This window comes from Octodon degus, unplaced genomic scaffold (genome assembly GCF_000260255.1).
Source record: "Octodon degus isolate 3935 unplaced genomic scaffold, OctDeg1.0 scaffold00015, whole genome shotgun sequence".
NCBI lineage: Eukaryota > Metazoa > Chordata > Mammalia > Rodentia > Octodontidae > Octodon > Octodon degus.
Genome location: NW_004524591.1, coordinates 1,685,221 through 1,695,349, shown reverse-complemented (window position 1 = coordinate 1,695,349; position 10,129 = coordinate 1,685,221).

The following is a 10,129-nucleotide window of genomic DNA, read 5'->3' as shown; positions in this document are numbered from 1 at the left end:
TGACACTGACAAAGGTTCTACAATCTGAGGTACAGGATCTCAGGATAAATCCTGAGGGCATTTCACTGACCTTCTCAGACCCAAAAACTACAACTCTTGTTGCACAGGTCCTGCTTTACCTTGGTCTTACCCATCCAGTAGAAAAGTATGAAGACGAAATATAGGAAGTAAAGCCATGCTGTTCTGTTGAGCTGTGGGGGACTCGGGTCAATAATTTCTGACATTGCCAGTTAAACAGAAGACCCAAGGCTATTATGGTCTACTGGACTCTTTTAGAATATTTTGCTGAGTTTACATACCTATAATATTCAATAACAGAATTTAGGAAAAATTGGGTATACAGATGAATGTCTATTTTGTATCTGTGTATTCAAAGTGGTTAGGATAAATATATAGTTGCATTCTCTTAATGAATAGAATGATTTGTTCTAATGGTGTTTGTAAATAGGATCTCAAGTCCACATCTTGTACAGCAATTAACCACTAAGAAGAATATATGCAGTGTGTTATTTTTTGAAACTGCACTTGCGATTTGATTTGAAACTGTCTCATTGCTGTTTATCAATAAAATTTTGGAAAAAAAAAGAAATCTGGTGAGCAGAATAACTCTTTTTGATCCTCTGCCAGGCCCCCACACAGTGTCTGATAGAGCTTTCTTACCAGACCCTCACGTTCATGTATCACACGGGAGAATCACCACAGTGTCCAACTGGTTAAATTAAGTAGGTTGAAATGGTAAACACTATTCCTGGACAAACACAGCCAAAAACATCACTGGAAAACAGAACCTAACTAAAGAGATCCTTATAGTAACAACAAACTGTCTTCATTCTATTTGACCTCAACCCTCAGCACACAGACACAAAAATAGAAACATGAATAAACAAAGCAAAAAAAAAAATGCCCCCCAATACTACTGACTATTCCAAAACAGACCCAAAGCGCACCCGTGGAGAGGAAAGCAAAGACTAGACAGTCAAGCTGTACACAATGATTAAAGAAGAAGTAAAGAAACTTGCTGAATTCAAAGAGGACAAATCCCAAAGGTAGTGAAATTATCATTCAAAATGACCAATGTGATTATGGGAGAAACAAATAAAATATTGAAAGAACTGATTAAAATAGCTCAAAATGCAAATGATAAATTTACAAAAGATACAGACTCCACAGGATGGTACCAATCAGAAGTCTGGAAGACAGAATTCACAAGCAGTAGAGATGATCAGGGTGAACACAGAGCTTTACAAGTGAAGGACAAAATGGAAATACAGGCTCATTTATTCAGAGAAGCCTTAACATCAACAATAGACAAAGAGAAATTCATCCTACAGCTATGGATGATGCTAAGAATACTAATCTAGGCTAGTTTGAATTAGAGATAAATTAGAAGAGAGCACATTTGGGATAAAATATCTGTTTACAGAAATCATAGCAGAAAACTTTCCAAGTGTGAGGAAACAATTCAATATACAGGTGAGCGAGGCTTACAGAATATGCAATAACCACAGTTAAAAGCAACTCTCTGTGACACATCATAATCAAAGTCCCAGATGCCCAACAACAGTAACAAAACCCAGAATATTAAAAGCTGTCATAGAGAAGCAAAATAATCACCTATAAATGTAAACCCGTTCAGACTTCAGCAGACTTCTCAACACAAACTTTAAAGACCGCGAGCTTCAGATGAAGTTTCAAGCCTTAAAACAACTTTCAAACCCGACTAATATAACCTCAAAACTTTCTTTGAAAACTGAAAACATTCCATAACAAGGAACATCTTAAGAGATATATGCATGCCAAATCAGCATTCCAAAACTATTCAGAAATATCCTAGACAATGAAGCCAACATGCCAGAAAGTCACATGGAATGAATATATCAATATATAAATGAACCAAAATAAGCCTTTCCTCCTTTTAAATTGATTTATCTGAGATATTTTGTCACAACAACAAAAAAATGACTTACATGTGTGTCCGTGATCTATATCCAATGGTAGGGGCGTCTATGACACATAAAAGAACTGAAGAAGAAGTATCCAAACCTGGTCTAAAAGGTGGGTGGTCACAATTGCTCTATTTCTGGGATTCCTTCTGTTCTACTGGGCATAACTTCAGAATCTTACCCAATTGAGGGTATTAGGCAGCTTGTCTTTGCATTTCTGGCCAATTTGAAGGACTTAATGACAGGCATCTATCTATGTCATTAATGTTCAGGTTCACTTGAAGGTTGAGACATAGCCCTGGATTATCTCTTTCCTGGGGTACTTTTAACCAAGGGGAGGACTTCTGAACTTTCTCTTTTTGCAGGTAGTATGCAGGGATCCAGGAAGCTCTTCACAAAGTCTGGTTCCTGGAAGAAATGATTAGAATCTCATAGATTTTCTAGTTGCAGCACTGTGCAAAGACCCTCCAGTGTTTTTCAAGAAGCCACCATGTATCAGTGTGTCACAAGCAAGGCTGTTACCAGTATAGCCACGTGCCTTATTGAAATAGGCAATGTTTCTTAGCTATTTGTAAATACGTTCTAGTGGGAGTTCCCTGAGTATTCATCTCACCTCCATATATCCCTGCTCAGGGAGCCCTAGTGGACAAAGTGGAACAGCCCTGGAATCAACCAAGTCTTCTGCACATCCGATGTCCTTGTGTGTTCCCTCCTCCCTCCATTGCCCACCCTCACTTATTCTAGAAACATTTTAGGCACCCGGATTCTTGGAATTGTTATCCTATAGGAAAAGATGCCCAGCACCCAGCTGGTTGTCCCATGGCCTACACAGGCTGCTCCCTATCTCTGAAGAACTGTGAAGTCCACAGTGAACCATATAGTTGCAATATTTTAAACATCTCTGTGCTCACAACTATCTTATCCTGCTCCTAAATCTCTGCTATTTTCACAAAGGATATCAGGGTTATACTTGCTGAAGTGGTTCTGTGAAGGACCACAGTATTGTTATCTATCTCAATCCATTACTGTCTGTTAAACTTAGCTGAATTTCCTTTTTTTTTGCTGGCTCAGCCCACCCTGAGTGTGGGGCTGGTGCTGCATGTAGTGCCTGGGATTGAACCTCAGTCCCCTGCACCTGCCTAAGCTTGCCTAAGCAGGCACTTTAAACTGTTGAGCTATCTCACTGGCCCAGTGAATTTCCAACCCATCAGAGTCTCACTTATCTTTAGGGACAGGGTGCCTATAGGTTGGAATGTTCTCTTCACATGGGCCAGCTGAAATTGGTTGGGTTGGGGCTGGGGCTGGGGCTCAGTGGTAGAGCCCTTGCCACACACGCACAAGGCCCTAGGTTTGATTGCTAGCGCCACAAAAACAAATAAACAGAATTGGTTGTATCTAAGATGGTTGCCTGTGACCAGAAAACAACCTTGTGGTTGATTAACTAATCATCAACTTCTAGCAGCCAGCTGAACTGAATCAGTGTAGTCCTGGGTGTTGGAGGCCTAGGGATTGTTGCCAACAGCATAAAAAGAGAAATGGAGGGTAAGATGATGATTTAACTGGAGAAATCTGTCACACTGGTTTTCCTGATATGCACTCAGCTGTTCTCATCATCGGAGGAGCTCGGGTTGTCACTGTTACTGAGGATGGCTGTGGTTAGTTTCCGGGGGAGCTCTGGTCCTTACTTTGAACATCACTTCCTGGTTCCAGTGTAGATCCCTCAGCCTGCTGGCACAGATCCATCATTCCACAAGCAGAGACTTCCTAGCTTCTACCACTGACCTTTGGGCCTCCACAGTGCAGATCCATGGAACAGGCCTGCTAGAAAGAAACATTGTCATGGACTCCAGACCTCCTGCTGGACTCGTGGAGGACATTACCATGAAGTCTAGGCCCTCAGTCAGGTTCTTCTGGTCTCTATTGTAGGTAATATTATAAAATAATACTATAAATTATGTGTCCTGTATTAAATCTTTTCCCAGTAAACCCTGACCACAACATGCCTCTAACTTTAGTGGAGTCCCACTGCAAGCTAAATCTACTCACACAAAAATCAATCAATCAATCAATCAATCAATCAATCTACTCACAGAACCATGAGTAGTCCAATTTTCATGATGTTCCCAGAAAAAAGCACAAACTGAGCAGAAAGAGGTGGCACTCAAATTCCTGAAAAAAAATCTTCATTTACACCCAGAAAAGACACAAATATTTTCCCGCTTCATTAGCCTCTCCACCCTTCATTTCTTTTATTCTACATCTATAACCTCTAGACTGAGAAGAGAACAAGAAGTTTACTTGTGACTTTAATTCTGTCTTCTAGGTCAAGAGTTAAAGTTTCAGGACTCAATCTTATTGGTTCCACAGTTAACAGATGGAAACAAAAGATGCAATTTGAGGTCCAAAATTGGTAATAATACCAGTCCTCTGTATTTTCTTAGACATATTAGCACCAGAGGAACTGGAATTGACAAGCATGGGTGACGCTGCACAGGAGGCAGCTCCTAGATGCTTCCCCTTGTCAGCTGTCACTCTCTGAACCAAATCCCAGCTGAGGTTCCAGCAGTGCAGTCCTCACAGGCCGAGGCCATGCTATGGTTATTCATTCCCTGTGAGTGTCATCGAAGACAACTGAGATTTAATAAACAGCACTGAGATTTAATGAACAGCAGCTCACCACATCATGGCTCCCCGTCCCCAAGTGGAGCGCCTTATCTCAGGTTTGAAGCACTCACCCTCGTAGATACCTCATTAATGCTTTAAAGCTTGACTAGTAAAAGTAGGTGGGAGTTTGGAAATGCCCCCCTTGATCCAAGGAGTCCTGTCCACGTCTTCTGGCGTATTCACAGTCCGGAGTGCTATTTCACATCCTTAATGGTGAACAAGGCCTGTGGACTTTATCCAGCAATAATACGCGTGATGGTTTCTGCAGTACTCTGCTGAGGTTGCTGAAGGCAGGCTGCCTTTGCTTGCCAGCCGGTGGAGCTTTTCCTTCTCTTCCAGCCGACTGGGCTCTTGGAGTTAAAACAGCTGAGTGGATTTTCGCACAGCTGTGCCCCCGGGGAGCCACTTAGGACCCCCAAAGCTCAGCTATTATTTGAAACAAAGTTGGTGTGAGCTTCACAAGAAGGTAAGAGGCTCAGCTCCATGACCAACGTTTAACAAGGACCCAATTGTAGGTTAATTTTGATTTTTTTAAATGATCTGTGATATTTGAGCAAGTCAAACAAGGGGCTGCATCTAAGCAAAGGGCCGGGGTCTGGCTCTGTACTGGGACGGGTAAAAGGAAGGCTCAGCCTTTCTATTATCTAATTGTGCAGGACATATTGCTAGTGAGGCATTCGTTAATAACTTCTTAAAAATACAATACCTCTGGGGGTGTGCTTAGCACACCCATTAGCACCAATTTACGCTAGTAGGAAATGTGTGATTGGACCAAAACGTAGCGAGTGAGCGGCTCCACTTCCACTCCTGCTGGAACTGGCCATGAACGCAGAGCGAGAAAGAAAGCCAGTCAGACAGACAAGAGACTGCAGGGGGCGGCAGGACCGTGTTGAAGCGCAGCAGTCATTGCCAAGGTGGTGTCAGGTGTGGGGATTTACTCTGAACAGCATGGAGAGGGTGGGGTGCGGGGAAGGGCACTTCTCCGAAGGCGCTAAAACCCTGGAGCAGTTAAAGTTTAGGAAAAGCTTGATGAGAAAGTGGGGGAAGGAGACTGCAAGAGCTGCGCTGCGCCTCACACAGTCCCTGTTTCAAGTTAGCTGCCCCAGTAGCAAATGCTAAGAAGCTTTTGCTAAGAGCTTGGGTTGCAAGAGGTGGACTGTGACCTGCACCCAGGCCCAGAAGTGGGTGGAGCAAAAAGGAGAGCTGTGCAGGACTGACAAAGCCTCCAGCGACCGGAGTGTGTTCAGGAACAACCTCTGCCTCTCTCTGGAGCGTTGCAGTCCGGGCCCAGCACACCTGTCTCCACACCTTCCCTCAGGCTCCAGATATAGGCCTCATGGGGACACAGAGAGTGTGTGACCTCAGCAGAGCATTGTCTGGGGGGTACAGGCACCCCCTGAAGCGCTGCTAGCTGGGGTGGTCTGCTGACTTAGTACTCCCAAGTGATGCCTTTGAAGTGGGGTTAGGGTGGCAGTCTTGTTCCCAAACCAGTGTGTTGTGCCGTTCATTACCCCATGGGCTTCACTTCTTAAGGGGATATTTGTCTGTAAGCAAACTATACCCACATCTGCAGTGGTTGGCGACAGGTAACAGTTACAGTTTCCCTCTTTCACTGGCATCTCTAAACTCTCTTCATTCTCCGTTGGCCTTATTAGCCTACCTGGAGCCATAAGCCAGACAGACCTATGTGACCGAAGGACTAAGGGGCTTTCCCACACATCTTTCTTTCCCTTCTTTATTTGCCTGTTGGCAGCTGCAGCTGGACTAGCACCTGTGCTCCGCCCCACTTCTTCCTGGTTCTATTGTGTAGCAACCAGACTGCCCCTCCTGATTGTCAGGATTCATTACTTCTGCTAAGATGTTAAATTCCCTCCTTTCTGCTGGTGCCTGGACACAAGGAACCCATATGAGTCTGAGTATATGCATGGGTTATCGTTCAAGGGCCCTGCCTCTGTTCCCTGGAAGACATGCTTCTGCTTTGAGTGCCTAGACTTCTAACCCTGCAGAGCTCAGAGCTGAGTGAATACAAAGTGTCTCAGTGTCTGGGCTGCTGAGTGGCTCCACTCTGCTTCTTGGCCTCCTGGTCCCACTTGTTTTTGTTTTATTTTGTTGTTTTTCTGCGAGGCAGAGCACACAAAGGTCTTTCATCAGTGCTTATACTGTACCTGTATGCTACATCCCTAGCAGCCTGTGACTCAGATGTGCCCAGGTCTCATATTGATACAGGGGAAATGAAACTCCTGACCCGAAAGGTACCTGGGATGAGTTTGTATTCTCTAAAACCGAAAAATGAATTTTAGGAACAAACGGAGGTTAAGAGCAGGACATATTTATTGGGGAAAGAAAGCTCTTGTCTAAGAGAAGGACAGAAGAGGGACCTAAGCAGGTTGTCCTCGGGAAACTGTCCCTTCCAGGCACTTTTATAGAGTAAAACCATGCGGTGAGGCAGGTCTAAGGTGGAAACCATGGAAACTCGCTTAGGTGGGCATGAGGTGGAACAAAACTATGGTCAACCAATGAGATTACAAGCACCATTGCTCAGGTAAAATTGATTAAATCCAGGACCAAATGAGGAAGTGAATCACATAGCAAGTGGGCATAAATATGTGACAGGGTCTCTTCCTGTTGGGGATTGGGTTAGTGACGCATACAGGCTCTTTCAAGGTGACTGATACCTATTGAGGATATGAATCCCTGATGCCCACCCTCAGGGAAGTGTGTAGCTGTATTTGTTTACTCTTTTGTCTTGAGGTCTGGCCCATGCAGCTGGGAGGGTCTGTCTCTTCCAAAATTGCAGAGTCACCTTGTCTTCCACATTGTCCTTGGGGGCCTGACCCTGTCTGACTGCCTACAATATTTCTATCTAATTCAGCTGCCTACAGCAAATGTGTCCCGGGATGGCAGTCTCTGGGGGTGCAGCATGTGCGATCACTGGTGAGTCCTACAGTTGTGGCCCACTCCTGAGCCTCCTTTGCCATGGAGTGGATCTGAGACAGTGGTGCGTGGGCTCTCATACCCACAGCTCCAGTACCCTGCGTGCCCTTGGATAGGACCATCAGCTGAGGACACAGTTTGGAAAGGTGAGTCTGCACCCGGCCTCAGTGCTCATGAACTGCTGGCTTGCCCAGGATCACAGGGATCCAACTATAGTCATTTGCTGCCAAGCTGCTCAGTGTTTTTTGTTTTTTGGGTTTTTTTTTTTTTTGAGGGATTGTACCATGGCACAGGTTTCATGATGGTCTCTGTGGCTGGACATTCAACAATAATGGCGATAGTTCCATTAAGCCATCTCTTTTCCCCTGAAGTAGATGAATAGTAGGGAGAGCAGCTTGGTGAGATATCAGGCAGCTGTCATGTGTTGTCTCCATCTTTTGCCATGGCCACTTTGCTCAAGTGTCAATATTGTGATAGCCAGTGACAGAGGCTGGCAGACATCTGCTGGCCTGGTTGTTTTGCCTGCTCAGTTGGTTGTTGTCTTTTTTGCAGTAGTCACTGTCTGTGGATATCATGGTCTTCATACTTTGTGTCCATTTTTCTAACCACATGCTCTCCTCTCAAGATTTCTGGCCCTAATCTTGCAGGACAGTGGCCAGCTCACTGACTAATTTGATGCTACCTGTGAGGCTGTAAGTATTCTTTTTGTTTTTTAATATTTTATTTACTTATTTGGTACAGAGTCTCCCAGCTCAGACTCTTAGTGATCCTCCTCCTATCTCAGCCTCCCTATCTCAGCTTCCCCAGCGCTTGGATTACAGGCATATGCCACCACAACTGGTTTCTGTGGTGGCCAGCTGCGGAGGGCGGCGGGGGAGAGGAAGGGCAGAGCCTGCAAGGCATGTGGCATGGGAATCGCCCGAGTCCTTGCACTCGCCAGGCAGGCGCTTAGGCCCCCTAGCTATCTCCCCAGCCCCATCCTTAAGCATTCTGACCTTGAATCGGTTCTCTTATCAGACAAAGGAGATAACCAGATGTACCCAAAATTCTGCCTGTGTGGAGAATGTTCCCTCACCTGTCTTTCATGGCCACCCTGGAGTGAGGCTGAAGGGCCTTTTGTGCTCTCATACAGAGCCAGAGTAAGCCTGAGCTTCCTCCCCATCCTTCAACCACTGCAGTGTGAGTAGAGGGAGGGTCTGGGCAGGATAGGCCCTGATGCAACACGGGTGGGGACTGCTGGGGACTGAGCCACCTTCTCGCACAGTTTCTTAGGTGCTGAGATCCGATTCATACTCCATCTTGGACACACCTTTTTTTATGTTGTGAAGAATTGTTGCTGAGCTGGGCTGATATTACAACTCAGCAAGTCCAACAACATCCAGCTTATGTTTTTGTCGTCTATATTTGAGATTTTATTGGTTGTGTTGAGGATCATTACAGGCCTTTCACTTTGTACATAATTCTTAGCATGCGTGCCAAAAATCTAAGAAGCCGTGTATTCTTTTTCATTTGTTCCGGTGACTTTCCAGCTTCAAATTTGGAGGCAAATTTTCCATAAGAATAAGTGCCAGTATCTGCAAATGCTTCCAGAGCGTCACTGTCTCACCGACTCCCAATTTCGCTTCATACACACTACATATTCATATGTTCAGTCTTTCACAGTGCATTTAACAAAATTAGGCAAACTAGACTACGATAATCCCAGATGTTACAGAGTGTACATGATTCTGATAGAGCAACGATCAGGAAATAGTTTTCTTTAGGAACTAATTCTACTAAAAACAACATGAGAATAAAAACCATGAAAAATATGCAAGACATTAGATGCATGATTGTGATTTAGTAGGCTTTGTACTGCAGGATGTAAAACTAACCCCCACCTGTGGAATGTTAAGCTGATACCCAAGACAGTCAAAGTCTGGCATAGTTCAATATCCCACTGTCTCCTGGTTGTACTAAAAAATAAACAACCAACGAATGATTTAACTTCAAAACCAAAATGATTTACACTTAAAGAAATACAATGAGGTAAGATTTCTCCTTTGTTAAGAATGTTTCTAGAGCTACTGAAATGCTTGCAATTACAAGACAGTGGAGGCAAATGTTCCTCTGGATTGTACAAGAAGGGAAGCAAGGGCCACTGGCCTTTCTCCTCTGCTTTGAGGAGACTGCACTGTCCTCATTTTAGTCTCTCAGTTTTTGGCAGGTCAGTCTTCCTTAGTTCCTTGATTAGCTGCTCAGGCCTGTTTTCTCTCTGTTCTTTTCCTTTTAGCTTGTGCTTCTTTGCCCAAAGATTTATGCTTTTCTGCTGTCTTTTGGGCTTCATTTCCACCTTTGCAGAAGCAGGTTTAGCTGACTACCTAACTCACTGATCTCCCCTTGGGCTCATCCTTCGCTGCCCCGTTTGGCAGAGCTGACCTTCCTTTTGGGCATCTTGAGGGTGCCAGGGGAGCCTTGTGGGGTTACACTGCTGGAACCCATGGCAAGGGGTGGTGGGAAAAGCAGATCAACATCCACCCTAGGATTCATCTCTAGGAGTTTGGTCACTTGGTGTCTTAGGGTCAGCAATTCTGTCTCTGCCAGAACCC